At 40.9% G+C, this 21088-nt stretch overlaps 1 pseudogene across 1 annotated transcript in view; it reads left to right on the top strand.

Annotated features, from left to right (window-relative positions):
* The first annotated feature begins 5032 nt into the window (after nt 1–5032).
* LOC146812413 (solute carrier family 2, facilitated glucose transporter member 10 pseudogene) overlaps nt 5033–21088 on the top strand; it is a 77262-nt pseudogene continuing 61206 nt past the window's right edge. Inside the window, exon 1 of the transcript XR_014966851.1 lies at nt 5033–5169. The product of XR_014966851.1 is annotated as a solute carrier family 2, facilitated glucose transporter member 10 pseudogene (transcript). The remainder of the gene's footprint in view (nt 5170–21088) is intronic.

Genomic DNA, 21088 nt, shown 5'->3' with positions numbered 1-21088 from the left:
CTGTGTGTGTGTGTGTGTGTGTGTTGCCCAAATTCTTTACACATAGCCTCTGTGGATAGGTTTGACTGCTCTGCCGCAAGCTACCAGAGGGTGAGCATAGGTTATCTTTGTTGTGTATCCAGCATACCCTGACTAAAGTGGTGGGGTCTGCCTCTCTTGGGTGTGCACAAAGCGATACCAAAGGGAATGATGGACGGAGCGTTTGAGCAAATCAAACACTCACCCCCAGTCAACTGATCTGGGTTTGATCCATTATCATTCATTAGCTCACTCCACCACCCCAGTTCAGACATGGCCATATGCAAATCAGTCTGACCCTGTGCCTCATGGGAACAGTCCAGCCCGAACTGCCAAGCCATGTCTTCCCTGGACCGGAAACAAGCATCCTGGGACCTGTTTCGGGTTCATAACCCTCATCAGCCAGGCTATCTTGAAACCAGTTGCACAGTGAGCAAGGGACCCACATCTGGGCATACCCTGCCAACTTAGGGCAAACAAAGCGATACCAAAGGGGATGATGTACTGAGCGTTTGAGCAAATCAAACACTCACCCCCAGTGAACTGATCTGGGTTTAATCCATCATCATTCTTTAGCTCACTCCACCACCTGAGTTCAGACATGGCCATATGCAAATCAGTCCGACCCTGTGCCTCATGGGAACAGTCCAGCCCGAACTGCCAAGTCCTGTCTTCCCTGGACCGGAAACAAGCATCCTGGGACCGGTTTCGGGTTCATAACCCTCATCAGCCAGGCTATCTCGAATCCCATGGCAAAGTGAGCAAGGGACCTACGCCTGGGCATTCCCTGCCAACTTAGGGCGAACAAAGCGATACCAAAGGGGATGATGTACTGAGCGTTTGAGCAAATCAAACACTCACCCCAGTCAACTGATCTGGGTTTAATCCACCATCATTCTTTAGCTCACTCCACCACCCCAGTTCAGACATGGCCATATGCAAATCAGTCTGACCCTGTGCCTCATGGGAGCAGTCCAGCTCGTACTGCCAAGCCATGTCTTCCCTGGACCGGAAACAAGTATCCTGGGACCGGTTTCGGGTTCATAACCCTCATCAGCCAGGCTATCTTGAATCCAGTGGCAAAGTGAGCAAGGGACCCACGTCTGGGCATACCCTGCCAACTTAGGGTGAACAAAGCGATACCAAAGGGGATGATGTACGGAGGGTTTGAGCAAATCAAACACTCACCCCCAGTCAACTGATCTGGGTTTAATCCATCATCATTCTTTAGCTCACTCCACCACCCCAGTTCAGACATGGCCATATGCAAATCAGTCTGACCTTGTGCCTCATGGGAACAGTCCAGCCCGAACTGCCAAGCCATGTCTTCCCTGGATCGGAAACAAGCATCCTGGGACCGGTTTCGGGTTCATAACCCTCAGCAGCCAGGCTATCTTGAATCCAGTGGCAAAGTGTATCTTAGTCAACCAGAAACACCATTTCTAACATTCATTTTCGTAAATAATAATTAATCACCTGTTTTTTTACAGTGCAAGATGCCCCAAGAGTTGAAGTATTGATTCCAGCAGATTTATGGGTGGACCATTTTATGGAGATCTTTCATTCTGGGTCTAGCGAATCATCATCAATCTCACTTGTAAATGGTATTAACCTCTCTGATACAAGTACACAGGCTTTCCTATTGGTAATAGAATTGAATGAAGTAGCTAGTGCTATTGGGAAATCGGCACTTGGGAAAGCGCCAGGACATGATGATGTACCTGCAGATATTTTTTAATCCAACATTGACCTTTGAGCACCATTGGTATCCAACATGTTCAGGAGTGATGTGATGGACCAAATTCCAGATTCCTGGATGACAGCTACAATTATCCTGATATATAAAAAGTGGACCAGCACTTACCATCGTGCTATAAATTAATTTTGCTGCTATATTCTAGTATGAAGATTTTATACAGAGTGCTATTGTCCCGCTTGGAACAATGGGCTGTAGAAAATAAGATATTGCCCAACGTACAATTTGGTTTGAGATCAGGTATCAGAACTTACAAACCAGCATTTAAAATCATCTTTATATGAAAACAGGGAAATATGTATTGCCTAAAAAAGGAACCCTGCATCTGACGTTTATTGACTCATCTAGCGCTTTTGACCTGGTCAATCATTTACACCTCTGGGCCCTGATGGAGAGTGTGGGGCTTGAGATGGAACTCCTCTCTCTAATTAAATGCCTACATCAGGACCTAACTGTCAGGGTTCATTATGGCCCTCAGCTCCTTTTCTTTTTCTCTTTCACGTAAACAGGATTTCTAAACATCTATGAGGTAGGAAAGGAAACTCCACAAACTGGTAGGCAATCAATCCCAATTTTGCGGTATGCGGATGATGCAGTGATGATTGCCCATTCAGCAAATGGCCTACTGGTCTTATTGGATTCATTCACCTCATACATGGAAGAATTGGTCAATTATTTCAAATCATTTATCATTACCTGTGGGCCCCCTAGTACAAGAAAAAATCCTTTGCTATGGTGAAGTCAGTTCTCGAGAAAATGAAGGGTTTTAATTACTTAGGGATCCTTTTTAGTTCTTCTTTTAAGCAAAACTCACTTGTAACTGCAAGGGCAAAACTACTTAATAGGAATATAGAGGCAATTTTTAGATTCACCTATAGGTTGGGACAAAAACCCATCAGAGAGATGACCAACCTGTATAAAAGTAAATGTATCTCTGCGTGGATCTATGGAGTGAGCTTGTGGGGTACACAAATGAGACAATCCTCCAACAAGTAGAAAATCGTTTTATTCGTATGCTACCTGCAGTTTCCTCACTGACCTCCACTCTGATTTGTCATGAGGAATTAGACCTCCATTTTTGGAGGCTCAGATAGCGCTTGTCCCGCTTTTGCTGTGGGATAAAATCTGGGGAAATCCAGAGGCAGCGTTGGGTAGCTACTGTGTTTCTGATTTTATGTACCTCTGGATGGGGTTGCTCGGATTCCTTGGATTGCACACTTGGATAAATCCTTTGAGTTAATAGGGCTGAAAGAACTGTTTGATAATCCTCAGGTAATAACTTGAAAAAGTAAAGTGTAAGTTAAACACCGTTTCCTTAAGCACTGTTTGGATCGGAGGCTACAGAGGGCATAGTCGTTGGTGTCATTTGTTGGATATGTACCGATATCAACCACAAACAGTCTAGAACCATACCTATTTGGATTTTAGATCCCATTCATCGCTGCTGCCTAACTTTGTATGATATATTTTAAGGTTGCCTTTCTTCTACAATGTGTATAGCCAAATGATCTACCCACATGTCGCTGTTATAATGCGGGTAAGCAAAGCACTTGTCACTTTATATTGTTTTGTTCTCTATACGCAGAACCTAGGCGCTCATTTTTTATCCCCGTTTTACGTAGATCAAAATTTAGAGTACACCAGGAAGGTCTGATAGGTATATAGACTCTTTAGGCGATAAAGATTTGTTTTGCTTGTTTTGCTTTGGTTTCATTCATACTTTCCTTCTTTCGTCCTTTCATTCCTTCTTTCTTTCTTTCTGTCTTTCTATCCTTACGTTCTTTCTTTCCTTATTTCTGTCTCTCATTCCATCCTTCATTCTTTCTTTCTGGCCTTCTCTCTTTTCTTCTTTCATGCTGTCCTTTCTTTCTTTCTTGCCTAACTTATTTCTTGTCTTCTTTTTTTTTTGCCATCTTCCTTTCCTTTTTCCATCTTACTTGCCATCTTTCCTTTGTTCTTTCTTGCCTTCTTTCGTTCTTTCGTGCTTTCTTAATTTTTTTCTTTCTCAAAGGCAAGAGTTTGGCAGCCACTGGCACGACAAGTGGCTTTTTTAGGTCTGTGTTAGCCAAGACATTTTGATTTTACGAAAATGATGTGTATGACTAAATTAGTCATAGTGGTTTTCGCCATACTTCCTCCATTTGTCGGTGGTCCTGTCAGTCATATTTTAATCCTACCCACTCAAGCACGCATCAAGGGGCAACATGTCACCCCATTTCAGCCATATGCTGACTTCACTATGAGTTATGGCATGCTGCCCTTTCCCAAGGAGCAATCCACACACAAAGTAGTTCCCTTCAGTGCCGGGGAGTTCTATGCTAATGTATGCTTTTTTGAGACCAAAAACATTTTTGCTTTGAGGAAACTTTTTTTTTTAGATTGACAAATGGCAGCTTTCCAAACAATAAAGTTTTGCAAAAGCCATGACAAAACAAAACAAGAATCGCCAAAAGGCTGGTGGGAAACACCAGACCTATTGTATTTGCCAATGCTTTTTTCATTAGCCCCTTCCCAGATCATGTCAGGTCAGCTTCTCTAATTAAAGGGTGTGCCTCCCTATTCTGTGTTCCTTATTTATTCAGTCTGTTTGAAGTATGCCAGATTGGCATTAGCAAAAGGAAAAATTAATGGACAGAATGCTGAACAATGAAAGCATTCAACCCCAATCACAAACACCTGGGTTTGTTATTTTGCTCACCATGCCACCCCAGTTTGGACCCAGCCATATGCAAATGAGTCTCAACCCTGCTCCTCATGGGAATTGTACAGACCGAATTGCCAAGCCAGATCCTCCCTGGACCGGAAATAAGCATCCGGTTTCGGGGCATCACCTCTCATCAGCCAGGCTAGCTTGAATCCAGTGTCTCAGTGAGCGATGGGCCCGGGTCTGGGCATACCCTTCCCACTTCCCACAAGCAAAAGCATATGGCTGAGTCCAAACTTGGGTGGTGTGGTGAGCAAAACAACGATGGATTAGACTCAGATCTTTGTGACTGGGTGTGATTGGCATAGCAGGCACGACATTCGCACAACAAGCCCCAGCTGCTCTTACTGTAGTATTTTGTGAAAGAGATTTCACAGTGTTTGTTTTGAAAGCAAAAATGTGCCACAACCTTTCTGACAAGTATTTCACAGTGTCTATTTTAAAAGCAAAAATGTGCCACAACCTGTCTGACAAAACAAGTGTCATGTAGCTGTACATACCATACTTATTTTGCAACTTGTGAAATAAAACTTTAATGTTAGTTTGTACTTTGAGGATCCAGCACGTCTTCGCAAAACCCGTCAGATTTTCCTCACAAATTATTGTGGAACTTTTGATCAGTGCTCCTATATTTCATCGAATTATTTAAATCACCTTAGAACAAGAGATCTTTGTCACTGAATAATAATGGGTGAGTGATTTTTTTTGTTTATTTCAAGTCTATAGCTATATTTTAATTATATTACAATTCACCAGATTACAATTTAATATCTGACTATGGAATTCTAGCTGCTTCTTGTTCAGATAACTTAACTTTGATGGCATGGAGTAAATTATATTACAATATCCTGTATCCTGATGTCCTTTTTTATAGTCAAAGCATGCGATTCGTGGAACAGAGTTCTCAGAGCATGTGTTTAGACTCTTGTTTGCTGGCAAAGGTCTACAGATAGTCAAGGTTGAATATGAGCAGGCCCTATAAATGTAAAGTAAATTCACTTTAACCAAAGGTTAGAATTTTGGGAACACAATCCTGCAAGATGGCTGTATGTCTCGAAGAAGACTTAGTTAATGTTTTATTTGTTTGGGAATGGACTGGTTCCTTCAATCAATCTTGTAAACAGTATCCGTTACCATAAATTAACTCTAATGCGTTAATCAAGATATTTCAGAAGATGTTGTTTCTAGAAGGTACTGCCTTAATTTGTTGGACATTAATAGATTTACCACAGTTCATTTGTCCCATCTGATTAGTGCTCCATCACTTAATAGTCTTTATGTTTCAGAATTGTAGAGTAATTGTTGAAGACTGTTTCATCTCTAAGTGTCTCCTCTTCTCTTGCTGACAGCAGGTTTGCTTCAGCAGCGAAAGCTGTTTTGAGACCTTTTTAATGCAGGTTATGCATGAGAGTTTTCTTGCTCACTTCATCATCAAGAGCAAATCTACAGATATTTAGTGAACCTGGGAGGTGTCCTCACTTCACTGTACATGTGTTGTAGCCTCAGTATATATGATGGGTAGATAGGAGTGAACACCTTTTGATGATAAGCATCAATAGTTCTCTTTATGAGCACAAGGCAAAAGGAACTAACATTGAGGTGTTCTTGATCCAGAATTTTGGTATGTAAGGACATACATGGGTTAATTCTCTACTAAAAGGTCCAAACACAGACTTACAAGTTTGTGCAATTTCAAGATCTCCACTAATAATAAAAAACATGCTTTTCATGGTTACTAAGCACTGCTGACCATTGTAGTGGCAAATCCCTTAATGAAACAAACAAATTGCGAATTTAATCACCAGAGTTGAACAGAGTCACATCTCTTAATGCCTAGTGAGGGGTGCTGGTCGTGCATTACAGAGGGCAGTTTGCAAATGTCAGTTGGCTGTGAGGTGACTTAAGGACCATGAACCACTGCATCCTTATGGGGGGCCTCAAACTCCATATTTGATTGAAAAAGGGTTGTCTTTTAAGGGTTTGAAGATCTGAACTTAACATGAGGAAATACCAGGATTTCCTTTAGCAATAGACTGTCTGCATTGGAGGACATATGAAGGAGTCACATGCCTCTTCCATTCTGTTTTCCATATTCATGCACACATCATCTGTGATTATGAAGAGCTGTAGTCTGCATTTTGAGTTTCATAAAACTAGTACCCTTCTTCATTGCCATTCGTACTCAGGAAAGCTGCTCTATCATCCACAAACAGGCACGATTTAGGGCCTAAATGGCATACTGCCTAGCCGTGGTTGGAAAAACAATTTTCTGTTCCTGAATGGAAGACTGAAATCTTCAATGTATGTTGAAACGTTTCTCAAATGTTTCACTGCATTTGATCTATATGTCTGGGTCCTGCTTCCACACACCTAGGCTTCCTGAGGAATTAGTTGGTACTGTCAATTCAGCACATAAACAAGTACACAATCAAGACTTATAAAAAACAGCACCTTACCTTGGCCTCAAAAATAGCTGGAGCCTCATGAGAATGTCCGTACAATTCATATTGCAATACCCATTTTTTGGATTATGAAACTGAAGGGTTGAGGTTTCAAACTTAACTCATATCCAAAGATCTTTTTGCAACAATTAAAATAAACTAAAACCTCACAGAAATTAGCATGGAACTGCTCGGAGTAATGATGATAGCCGTGGCCATTCCGGAGCAATACTTCTGCTGGGTCTATCTGCAGTCTTTGACACTGTGAACCACAATGCACCACTTTACCAGCCTGATGATTTAACAACACTGATAGGACTGGTGCTGAAGTGCATGGAAAACTTCCTTCACTTATCTTCTCTTTAGTCAACAGCAAGATTCATCTAAAATATATAAAGTTAAGGAGGACTCGCCTTTTCTCTCATACCAATTATTTATTTATTTCATATTATTTCTTCTCTTTTTCACAGAATCCTCTTTACAAAATCTTTACGACAGCACTTATAGTAGTTCATGCAAATGTAATTTTCAACCAATGCATTTCAGAGTTGTTTGCACTCCTTCATCAGGGTATTTATGTATAGCATTCACTAGACACCATATAAAGTAAGAACAAAATTATTCTAAATATACCCACCTATGTTTTGCTTGTCGCCATCATCACCATGTTTTGCCTAAAAGTTCAAAAGTGCATCGGGCATGCTCCTCAAATTTTTGCTTGTCTAATGCATGTTCAGATATGAATGCAAAAATCTATTTTCTGCTGCTATTGATCAAAGACACCAAAGGGCTGTGAATCCTTTGCCTCTCTAACAGAAGTCCAGCCAGCCTGGCCATTGCATCCACACTGATGTAGAATCTCCTGAAGCTCAAATTGTCTAGGACTATCATATTGCCCCTTTGATCCCTTCACTGGATCGCCAGTAAACAGCCCTCTGATTTAAAAACATGACTGAAAAACGAATTCACAATTCTCTACAGGATCAATCTCCTGGAGCCGTGATTACTATAGCTGTGTCTAAAAGTAGATCTAAGAGGGTAAGATTCATCCCAGATGTTCATACTGCCTACTGGCGCACCAGTAGGTGGTTACAGTGAGGTCCTAGTTTCTATTGATGAAGCGTTTTTGTTTTGCTAATAATTTTGGCGCTGTTTGATGAATCTTCACAAAATTTTCAAAAGTAGTGCACTATTCTCACTTCAGCTGCTATCTGGAAAATTTCTGGGTGATTCATCAACTGGGGGCCAGGAAAAACGGTGGTCCCATATATGTTTTACCCATGTAATCCCCTATAGGGATTTTAGACACAACTGCAGCCTGAACCCCTGAACAGAATTACACCAAATTTGGCAGAAAGATAGATCTAGGTCCAGAAAGATCTCTTTTTGTAATTTGGTGTAAATCCCTTCAGCAGTTTTGGAGTTTTTACAAGAGAAAGAAATGTATATATCTAGGAACGGGAATCCATCGCTGGTGCACCACGGAGGATCCGTGGATCCACCTGCCAACACCAATGCCTTGATTGACCACCATTTTAGATATCAGAGCATGGTCCCAGGGCTCAAAATGGAAGTGTAAACTGATAAAATGGGTCAGGGAAGAGGTACCCTGACCCCATGGGTGCAATATAGTGGTTTGTGAAGGATCCCTGATGGGCAATAAATTGCCCCAAAATGTTTTTTCCAGATCCACTGCATCAGGTCCACTGCTGCACTCAGTGCCACTCTCCTGTGAATGTGCGATGGATTCATGGATTTTTCCCCAATTTAAAAAACAAATATACTCACTCACATACCCACACCGCCACTTATACACCATCAGCCATGACCCACACAGCCACTCACATACTCACTCCCACACCCATACAGCCTCTCACACAAACATTCAGATACCCCTACAGCCACTCACCTACCCATATAGCCAGCCATGCAGCCACTCACAATCCTTTACAGCTACTCGTCTACCCAGTCACACATCCATACAGCCATTCACAAATGCACTCACAGATTCATACAGCTACTCACATACCCACTCACCATGACACAGCCAATCATGCATCACTGACCCATACAGCTACTCACATACCCTCTCACTGACCCATACAGCCACTCACACGCCTACTCACAGACCTATACAGCCACTCAGTCACCCACTCGCAGACCCATACAGCCACTCACACACCCACTCACAGGCCAATACAGCCACTCACCGACCCATACAACCACTCACACACTAACTCAATGACCCATGCTGCCACTCATATAGCCACCAGAGACCCATACAACCACTCACACACCTATTCACAAACTCATACAGCCACTCATAGACCCATATAGCCAGTCACATACCCACTCACAGACCCATAGAGCCACTCACACACCCACCAATACACTCATATACCCATATAGCCAGTCACACAGTCACTCACAGACCCATACAGCCAGTCACACACCTACCCACACAAACAAATAGCCAGTCACATTGCTACTCACAGACCCATACAGCCACTCTCACACCCACTCACGCACCCATATAGCCACTAAGACAGCCACTCACGAACCCATACAGTAACTAACACATCCCCTCAGAGACCCATACATCCACTCACTTACCCATAACAAAGGTTACAGAGATGTTATAGTTAGGAAATAGAATTTAAAAACCTTAGAACTTTACTGAGAAAAACAAAGGTTACAGGGATATTCTAGTGACAAACCTCTACTAAAATGATTCTTTACCATGGATAACGTTGTGAGGAGAGAGGTGAAACTATTGTAAATGTCTACTATACTGAGCCATCACCCTAGAAAAAGGTCTTAGCATACAGATGCATTTATTTCATCTACCTCTACAGTTATTGACCACAAAGCAGAGAGGTCTAAAGAAACTGATTAGTATGTCATAAAACAGAACTATACTCAGCCATCTCTGTGTAGTGAAGTCTCAATGAATTGCTTAGACTGTTGCAAAGCACTACCACACGCATGTATCAGCAAGGAACCAGTGTCAGTGTTGAGGTTAGCTTAGTAATAAATAGTGCACTCACTTTAAAAATTGGATTATAGATCAAATGGCATAGGTTACAAATAGAGTCTCATTAGTAGTGCAGATAGAATAGTAATTTAACTGATGCAGCAGCTTAGTACATACCTTTAAGTCTGAGAAACCTTTATGACACGCACTCACTGGATGATGTCTTCAGTGATGTCATCAGTAATGACACCAGTGAGGTCACTGATCATGTCAGATCAGGCCAAATAAGCTTTATTTGGGTTTGATGAGCCATAAAAGCGCACATAATAATGTTTGCAATGCATTAAAGAGACATCGTTAAATATAATGACCTTCCATACCAGTTAAAAAACATCAAACATAATAACATTCCATACCAGTTAAAACAGAATAATCTATGAGGTGCATCTTATTTATGATGTTGGATGATACGCTAATATTGCGATCAACACCTAGGTGACAGGAACCTCAAAATAAAAGCCAATATAGGGTCCACCCAGTCAGCCAGGTTGCTATTCTATTTCCAGCCTAGCCTGAGTCTGGAGGGTCAATAAGGTAAATAAAATGAATAAATGAATACAAAAATACAACTGAACCAATAAAAGACCTCAAAGCCATGATTAGATATCAAAACAGCTAAACCAGTCCTTATCACTCACTCTGCCCCTACATAGCACGTGGGACATCATCATTAAAAAAGGCAGGAAGGCATTCCTACAAAAAAACTAGAATTGATTTTACTCATATCGCTTTCTGATCACAGCTGCGCCCCGAAAAAGGTTTGCTACTACGACAGAGGTATCAGTAGAAGCCAAAGACTGTAGATAGCTAAAGTCGTCGCTGAATGTGCATGGTCGAAGCTTATTCAATAATGGTACCAAAAAATCTGACTCTCACTGACTTTTAAAGTGCAGAGAATAGTACAAAGTGCAACGTGCTTTGCTTAGATAAGTTGTCACGGGGCATGGGGCGTGAGCTTATCAGACCATCCTACTTTTTTTTCAGAGTTTTATATAGCGCGAACTTGACCCGAATCGGGTATCAGAGCGATTTACATAGCACCAGTTGCATTACATGAGGACACATTCATTTTTGTTAGGCACGGGGGAACGCTACCAAAAAGTATGCAGTGTCTGCCTGAAACCTAGTGAGATAAAATCTAGTCTTCACACATGGTAAAGGTTAAATAAAACTGTGAGATGGCCATAGTGGCATGGGGGAAGTTGCCCATATTGAAAGAAAGCCTGTTTAATAATATCTTTAGCATTTGGGGAATGCTATGGGGGTTTTCCAAATAGTGACCTAGTCCTAGCTCATAAAACCTGTCTTTCGAAAAGTAGAGCCAGAGGATGTTATCAGCAATATGAGCAGTAAGGCAATCCATAATGATGTATCTTGAGAACTCTAAGTCCTCCGATTGCCAAATCTTAACCCATAGGCACAACAGGGCAAGACCAATACAGTACTCTATGATATCTAGGCCCAATTCTGCATGGCAGAATGTTATAGAGGTACTCTTTGCTAACACCAGAAGTCTTTTAATCAAATCGTTTTCTACTACTTGAAGCTGATGACATCTATTATACCCCATACCCCTGTAAAAGGGAGGCATTTAGCTCTATAGAGAGTTGGTAATTCTTTTACTTGTTTTTACCTCAACTTAGATGCAAACCGAAAGAGTGCATCCGTGACCCTGATTGTCTGCTACGCTCTGACGGTCAGGAGGGGATCCCATTTCAACTGAGTGTAGAATAGATTACCTAAGTAAGAAAAATGTCTAACTTTTTCTATCACCTTTCACTGCATGACAAACATTTTGGTTTTTGTGGTACGAGGACCACATACCATGATGTATGATTTATTAGTATTAACTTTTAAATCAAGATATGTCATAAATTGTGTGAACATTAAGGATAATAGGGCGACCCGGTGTCAATCAGAACCTGGGTATTGGTAATATAGAGAACAATTGGTTCTGTTGGGTGATACAATTGCTGTGATTGCTGTATTCAATACAAGGGTAATGATGTTTCACAATTCCTTATTTACAATAAATGGAAAACAATTTAGGTAAGAACAAACCAAGAAAAGAAAACTATTCAAAAGCAGAGTGGATTTACTCTCATATTTTCAAAAAAGTATTGAATATTAATGGCTGTGACAGACACAAGTAAATTGTGACAATAGAAAAGTGACTATTGTGAGAAAGTGACATATGGTGACTGGTGAAGTAAACGGTACACTATATACATGACATACACAAGTGACATAAAATAAAAGAATATTTTGGATTTTGTAAGACATCATTACCCTCGTATTGAATACAGCAATCACAGCAATTGTATCACCCAAGAAAACCAATTGATCTCTATATAAATTCTGTGAAGGCATCGAGGGATTTCTGAAGATCCATAGCTGTCCTCACCATTAAAACTGTGTCGTCTACATATGAGAGCAGAGGTGCAAATTCCCTGTCAATTCTCGGAATTTCAAGTTCCCTTTTTAGTAAGAAGGACTCAAGCCAAATAGTATAAATAAGAAATAAAAATGAGGCGAAGATGCAGCCTTGACTAACCCCTCCAGTAAAGCTGACAGGTTGTGTTTTTCGCCCTTGCTGTCATATCTTACGGCAACCGATGTGTTTGTGTGAAGCCTCTGTGGGAGGACTATTAACGCTTTTTCAAAACACACATGTCTTCCATCATGGTCTACAGTTTGTCCCGTTTAACAGTATCAAAGGCACTGGATAAGTCCATGAAGGCCTGATGTTTAAAGTTCTTCATGGACTTCATGTGCTTACTGATAATCAGGGACAGGTTGAGACATTGTTCGGTCGTACCCATGCCCCTTAAAAAGCTGTATTGTATGTTGGACAGGACCTCCTTTGCATATGCCCATTCATCTAGACGTGCTAGGAGGACCCTGCCCTAGACTGTTACTGTTACTTCAATCAATGATATAGGTCTTTAACAGACGGGGTCAGTCCTGTTTCCCTTTTTAAAAATGTGACTACTATCGCCTCTTTCCAAGGCCCAGGTATTGGACCAATAATGGCTGCTTTAAAGATATTAGTTAATAATGATGCCCACAAATTGAGATTTCACTTAAAAAGGTCAAGGGACACCTCATCTGGGCCCAGGGCTTTCAAACGAATGCACTATGCAATAGCCACCTCTACTTCTTGGACTGAGTTTGAGGACCTTTGCTGTAAAGCTTGATTTGGGTCATGGGGTGTGTCCTGTACTACCGTATCGACCAACCTATGTGAGGGATTAAAGATGCAGGTGAAGTCAGCCTCCCAGGTTTTGCCTAGAATCAGCTAGTCCATCTGTCTCACATCTTTCGTGAACATTGGGCGGTTTATCATTTCCCCAGATTTTTTTGAGTCTTTAAGGGATCCTGCACTTTCCAAGTCCTCCCACACCTCCTTCCTCAGTTCCCATTTCCGCTGTCTAATCACCATTTTATATTTGCCCCTTAGGAGTTTTACTCATGCTCTATCACGGGAGTTGTAGCTAGGGCCCCTTTTATCTCCTTGTGCGCTTTGGTGTATTCATTATTAAACCAGCGCACTGATGGAGCATGCTTTTGAGAGATCTTCTTTACCAGCCTCAGGGAGATTTTGGTGCAAAGCGCCTCAAAGTTCTGCACTATTTCAATCGGTGTAGAGTCTAGCTTCAAGCACCTGTCTATAAGATTACGAGTACCTGAGATGATTTCTTGCTCAAGTCTTTGAGAGTCTATCTGGTCCCATTTCAAACTAATGCCTTTACTGGGATTGTACTGAATCATCGGTTCTTCCATTGTGTTCATCTGTTAGTTTATGATAAGGGTAGTTATAAGCGGGTTGTGATCACTCGAACAATTTGGTATAATTTAAAAATCCTGAACCAGGGCAGTGTAGTTCTTAGACAGTAACATAGAATCAATTGAGCTTTCCCAACCACCTCCAAAAAAGGTTGGGCACTGTTTAAAAGGATTACTGAGATAATAATTCAAAAAATTTAATCATTCACGGACAGAATTCCATTACGATCTTCCCCCAAACATGAATGGCTAAAATGGGCCGCGGACTGGCCATCATTATCTTCCAGCGTACAAACTCGATGGGTGCTGTATTTACAGAGAGTACTAATTTTGTCATATAAATCCTCTATTACTTGACAATTACCCTTATCAAAAATGTTGTAATATAGATTCACCAATAGCAGATCAACCTTGGCCAGTAATGAGATTGATAGCAATTGATACCAGGGAGAGGAACATTTGTGTTTAACTTTTACAGATGCATGTTTTACTGCTATCACTGCGATCCAACCCTTGGCCCTTCCTGATGGGAAACAAAAAGAGTGGTACCCATTTATAAGAAATCATTTGGGTACAAAGTTTCTTGGGGGCAGATTAAGTCACAAGAACCCACAAAGCTTAGCCAATCACTGTTCCCTAGTTTTGTACATACTCCTGCTATATTCCATGACAGGATTCTGAAGGGAGTAGTCATCTTTCCATGAACTGCGTGCCCCATTTTAGCATTGACAGTTGTGTCAGTGGTGTAGTTGAGAGTAGATAGTGCCACTACATTGGCCGCCCCCTCAGGGTTTGCTACCAGTGAGGCGTTACTTAGTTTTACTGCGCCGCCTACTTCAGCCTGCTCTTTTTCCTGGCATGCCGAGGCCAACTGTCAATCTATATCTGTCAAGCCAGAAAGAACTTCAAAATGATCTATCTGCTCAAGGGGCTGTACGGTGAGAAAGTTAGTCTGTTTGGTCTGATCATGGACTTGGCATTGGTGATGGGTAGGACCTATATTGGGAGGATAAAAGAAACCTAGGGGACTCACCCTAATAGAGCCAGGCTCCCCAGTCACATCATTCAGGCCTATTAGCAAGAAGTACATGCATCTGGGATCTTTCAAATTTAGGACCACATAATCGCCCTCCACCGATTGTACTGTGTGGTCTACCCATCTAACCCTACATGCCATTATGATGTTTTCTATTATTTTCACTTGGCAACCTGTTTTTTTAATGCACCAGTGGGTTAATAAGACTGTAGCAAACCTCATAATGATCTATCGGCAAAGGTGAAACTCCTGTTAATATCAGTGTGTATGGGGTACAAACTGGGGTAGATTGAGCAAATCTTGTGCCCCCTTACCTCGGGTGGGTGCAAGTTTTATGTGATTTTGATTAATAGCAGATTCTCTGACATGGTAGGTGTCATGGCCAAAGCGATGCTCCTGGTCGATACTTTCATCCACCCCTGCTCTAAGATCTTTCCTTGCTGCCATTGGCTCCCCGATATCCTCCCTGGCTCGTGTGATCGGTTTTGCTGGTGGGTCTCTGACATTTTGGGGATTAATGGTGGTGCAGGGGTGTTGCTCTTTTTCAAATGGGCAATCTACTGATTGCTAGTATAGGCAGTATGGACAGTGTGTGTAGTGACATATATATATATTATCTACTGGCGGTCGCCAGTAGATAGTTATAGTTAGGACCGAGTTTCCATAGGAAATCTCAAAATTCTATTTTGAATAACTTTGGCACCGGTTGACGAAACCTCGCGAAATTTTCAAAACTAATGGGGCGCTCCGCTCAGCTCCTACCCTGGAAGTCTCGGGGTGATTCGTCAAGCGGGGGCAGAGAAAAAAGGGGGGTCCCAAAATGTGTTTTCCCCATGCATTTTCCCATAGGACCTTTAGTCGAAGGTGCATCCCGAACGGCTGAACAGAATTACTTGAAATTTGGCAAAGAGGTAGTCCTCAGGTCAGGCATGTGCCTTTTGCATATATGATGTCAATCTGTTCAGTAGTTCCTGAGGAAAATTGCAGTTAAATGTACATAAATATCTATAACCGCGCACCGTGCGCGCACCGTGCGCGCACGGTGCCGTGCGGGAGCGTAATTCTGATTGGTGGTTACATGTCAGTCAACATTCGAATCGGTCGAAATCAGGAAGTGTCGGCCGCCATTTTGTGTGTTGTGTGTGTGACGGGGAAAAAGAAAGGTGGAGAACGTGTAAAGGGGGCAGGGTAGAGAGTTCCTGACCCCCTAGCCTTTGTCAGGGGGTCCCTGAAGGACCCCAAAGGGTGAAAAAAACATTTTATTTTTTTTCAAAAAATCGCGGCGTGCGTGCACGGTGCGCGCACCCCTAGCCGCCATTTTGAGTTTTAGAGGAAGAAGAGAGTTAAAAACACAAGTGGAGAACGTTAAAAGGGGGCAGGGTAGAGAGTTCCTGACCCCCTAGGCCTTCTCAGGGGGACCATGAAAAACACCATAGGTCCCAAAAAAAAATATTTTTAATACATATCGTGGAGTACGCACACGGTGCGCGCACGGTGCGCGCACGGCGGCAATAAATTCATTAAAAAAATAGAATTAAAAATCAAATTTACGTGTTTAGATGTTGGTTGGCTCTAAAAAGAGCCGTTGTGTTCATTGAGTGTTTTTTTGTACCTACAAGTAAGTACCGATGCAGAGTCTAAAGTTCAAGAGGAAGACTCTGTTGCCTTCATCTGTGAAATGTACACCGTCTCCTCTATAAATGCCTTGCATGTTGTAACGCAAGTTGATGTGGTATATAGAACCCATACCATAGTCTCTGAGGAAAGCAGAAACAGACTTATTGACTTGCTTTCTTGCTTTCTCAATCTGCGGACAATATTGGTTGGACCAGTTCCACTTTTGCCTTTGGCATATATTAGAATATACAAATGTAGTTTGTGGAAAAAGTGACATCAATTGCAAAAAGGTGTCCTTAACAAGCATTTCCAGACCTACCCCAGTTAAAGTGCCTAGGTCATTTCCACCACAGTGCACCATTATAAGGTTAGGCTGTGGGAGATGTAGAAAGGATTTCAACAAAGGCATTAATTGGTGCCACTTTAACCCTCTCTATCCAATCCATTTAATGTCTACATTTGGCAAAGCAAGGTCTTTCACAATACCTCTTTTTTCTGCATACTTTTCACTCCAGAAGACATAACTATGACCTACAATTCACACTGTGAACATCTTTCAAGGAGATCTGGATGCACTCAGAAGGTGTCTTTCAGTAGAATGGCAATATGAAAAGAAAGATAGTTGTAAAATGGAGGCTTACATACTTTTCTTTTAATAAAATGAACTAATTGGCTGTTTCAGACCATTCAACACTAAAAACTAGGCTGTATGTTTAAATTTTTAACAGCATGTTTTGTATTGGTTCAGAAAAATGTGTTCCCACAGATCATTACTTTGGATTTGCTGTTAGGTTTGAAAAGTCAAGCACTCTTGCTCTTTGGATTAGAAACATTGTGTGCTGAACTTCTGACCTCTCTGCTCACACCAGTGTTCCATGATCTGTTGCAATGGTAGCAGGCAGAAGTCATGTTGGGGGTAGGGATCATTTGGAAAGGGTTGAAATTTGCAACCAATAGAAATGTGTGTTTGCATTTGAAAAAATGTGGGAAGCACTGTGATTTGAAGTTAACATGTATGTGTGAAAAAAGAGAGGGAAAGTTTGCCATTTACTGGTTCTGGTGAGAGGTGTACAGCTCAGAGATTCTGGCTCTGATAATCTGCTGTGTGAGTGCCACATTTCTTTCTCAACTAACTACTTTTAAAGGTGAGTTATGAATTTGAGAGGGGATGGATCTGGTGCATTTTGATGTAAATAATAGAAATGTGATTCTTCTTTTAAAGTTGTGTTTTACATTTTATGTTTTGGAACATATTTAACTGCCTTGAACTTGTAAGATATTATAGATTATGTCTTCACCATAAGTTAAGGTGTACTGGTATCACTCAGGAATACTGTTTTGTGCCTAGAATCACACCATGAGTCTGTGTGCACAAAGGAATTGTTGTCAGAGATTTAATTCGTGTTGGTCTGGTTCTGTAAGACTTGCATTCGTAGGAAAGGGGCAGCTTGTTTTCTTGAACTGTGATGGCTAGCATTCAGCACAAATCAATATCTCACAAATGAGAGGCAAATGCTAACACATTTGAAATCAACATGGAAGATTTTCCTTCCACTCCTGCAATGGGTGAGGTAGTTCCTACATGTTCCAAACTCCAATTAAAACTTACCACACATGTACTCTTACATACATCTCTGCAGTCTTCATGCAGTTGTGCAAGCGTCCATGCAGATCTCTCTTGCACCTGACAATACACAGTCTCCAGAAGTACGCTCTTAGCGCACAGCCAGCTGCTTCTCCTGCACTCTCATGCTTACTATTCAGCACTGTGTGGTATTTCAGATAGCAGTGAGTAACGCTAATACATTCAACATCACCAAGGCTCATTTCCTTTGCTGTAGTCTAATCACTCACCCAGGTTACACATGCTGATAGTCTCAAGTAGCTGTTAGGACATGTGCTCTTTTCTGCTTCTCTAAACTATAAGGAAACTGTGTCAGGATGTTACAGTAATTATCACTTTCAAAACCACAGTAGTAAATGTGCTTTCAAATTGCCAATCAAATATTGTTTTCTGCCTAGAATCACACCATGAGTCTGTGTGCACAAAGGAATTGTTGTCAGAGATGTAATTCGTGTTGGGCTGGTTCTGTCAGACTTGCATTCGCAGGAAAGGGGCAGCTTGTTTTCTTGAACCGTGATGGCTAGCATTCAGCACAAATCAATATCTCACAAATGAGAGGCAAAATTCAGCACAAATCAATATCTCACAAATGAGAGGCAAATGCTAACACATTTGAAATCAACATGGTAGATTTTCCTTCCACTCCTGCAGTGGGTGAGGTAGTTCCTACATGTTCCAAACTCCAATTGAAACTTACCACACATGTACTCTTACATACATCTGTGCAGTCTTCATGCAGTTGTGCAAGCGTCCATGCAGATCTCTCTTGCATCTGACAATACACAGTCTCCAGAAGCACACTCTTAGCACACAGCCAGCTGTTTCTCCTGCACTCTCATGCTTACTATTCAGCACTGTGTGGTATTTCAGATAGCAGTGGGTAACATTAACACATTCAATGTCACCAAGGCTCATTTCCTTTGCTGTAGTCTAATCACTCACCCAGGTTACACATGCTCATAGTCTCAAGTAGCTGTTAGTACATGTGCTCTTTTTTTTGCTTCTCAAAACTATAAGGAAAATGTGTCAGGCTGTTACAGTAATTATCACTTGCAAAACCACAGTAGTAAATGTGCTTTCAAATTGCCAATCAAATATCGTTTTCTGCCTAGAATCACACCATGAGTCTGCGTGCATAAAGGAATTGTTGTCAGAGATTTAATTCGTGTTGGGCTGGTTCTGTAAGTCTTGCATTCGTAGGAAAGGGACAGCTTGTTTTCTTGGACTGTGATGGCTAGCATTCAGCACAAATCAATATCTCACAGATGAGAGGTAAATGCTAACACATTTGAAATCAACATGGTAGATTTTCCTTCCACTCCTGCAATGGGTGAGGTAATTCCCACATGTTCCAAACTCCAATTAAAACTTACCACACATGTACTCTTACATACATCTGTGAAGTCTTCATGCAGTCGTGCAAGCGTCCATGCAGATCTCTCTTGCATCTGACAATACACAGTCTCCAGAAGCACACACTTAGCACACAGCCAGCTGCTTCTCCTGCACTCTCATGCTTACTATTCAGCACTGTGTGGTATTTCAGATAGCAGTGGGTAACGTTAACACATTCAATGTCACCAAGGCTCATTTCCTTTGCGGTAGTCTAATCACTCACCCAGGTTACACATGCTCATAGTCTCAAGTAGCTGTTAGGACATGTGCTCTTTGCTGCTTCTCTAAACTATAAGAAAAATGTGTCACGCTGTTACAGTAATTATCACTTGCAAAACCACAGTAGTAAATGTGCTTTTAAATTGCCAATCAAATATCATTTTCTGCCTAGAATCACACCATGAGTCTGTGTGCACACAGGAATTGTTGTCAGAGATTTAATTTGTGTTGCTCTTGTTCTGTAAGACTTGCACTCGTAGGAAAGGGGCTGCTCATATGATAGGATTTGAAAAGCTCAAAAAAATGTAGTAATATATTTAAATTACATGAAGGTATTTTTTTTTAGTTTCTTTTAGGTATTGGTGAACAACACTGAAATAAATTAAACATGCCTATAAAATCAAGAAAGAGAAAAGAACAGCAAAAACACCTATATTTGAAGACAACTGGACAACACAAATTAGTTGAAGAACCTCATGTTGGAAAAAAGAAAAAGTCTTCTGGTAAGCAGACTAAGGATTTAAAAAAAAATATCTTCAAACATAGAAAAAATGTAAAAAATATATCTACTGCAAATAGTGTTTCAAGTAGAAAACAACAAGACAATAGACAGAAAATACTAAATGCTAATGTACAATCAGAAGCAAGAAAGAATGACTTAAAAAGAAAAACAGAATTTCAAAACATTCGTAGAAAAATGTTTCAGAGAAGAGTGATGTTCAATTTGCTAAAGGATGTGAAAAAATATAGGAAGAAAGCTAAATTTTATAAGAAAAAGAAACATATTGAATCAATTGTTGCAAAGGCTTTGGATTTAAAAAGAAAACTATTCATTTTAATTTTGAACAGGATCCGTACATTAGATAAAATAGTCAATGTAATGAAGTCAAAAAGCAAAAGGAAAAGAGTAGTGAAAAAAAATTACTTTTGTAAAGTGTTCTTAGGAGAATGGAAGCATAGTTCAAGTACTGAACCATTTTTTAATGAAGAGAGTTATCTTCAAAGTAATAGTTTGTTGCATGCAGTTGACACCAGTGGTCGAACTTATGAAGTTAAGGATGGTTGTGTAATGGAAAAGGAGAAAATGGTTCCAAGAAATGAGGAAGAAGTGTTAGCTGATGAGGTTATGGGCAAACGTCCTAAAGCCCCAGTGTACACTTGGAATTGTAGTAGTATTTGTACTGTACGACAAGAATCTATTGATAAATTACGTGACTTTCTAAGAGAATATAGTAAAAAAAAGTGTTAAACAGAAGATTAAGGTGCTTCAAAGACTAGATCCATGCAGAGTGAGAAAGAATACTGGTTTGCAAGGACATTCTCTGGCTTGTCTCTCTAGGAAAGTTTGTCAAAGTGTTTTTCACCATTTTAGGATGCTGGCAGTTCATCATACTGAAATGAGAAAGTGTGTGAGAAGATTGTATTTTGCTAAAAGTCCAGCACTAAAGTTACATGAGT

The sequence above is a fragment of the Triturus cristatus genome, chromosome 7, assembly GCF_964204655.1.
Source record: "Triturus cristatus chromosome 7, aTriCri1.1, whole genome shotgun sequence".
Taxonomy (NCBI): Eukaryota; Metazoa; Chordata; class Amphibia; order Caudata; family Salamandridae; genus Triturus; species Triturus cristatus.
Note: the sequence above shows the minus strand (reverse complement) of the source record. Positions and strands in the feature narration are given on the sequence as shown.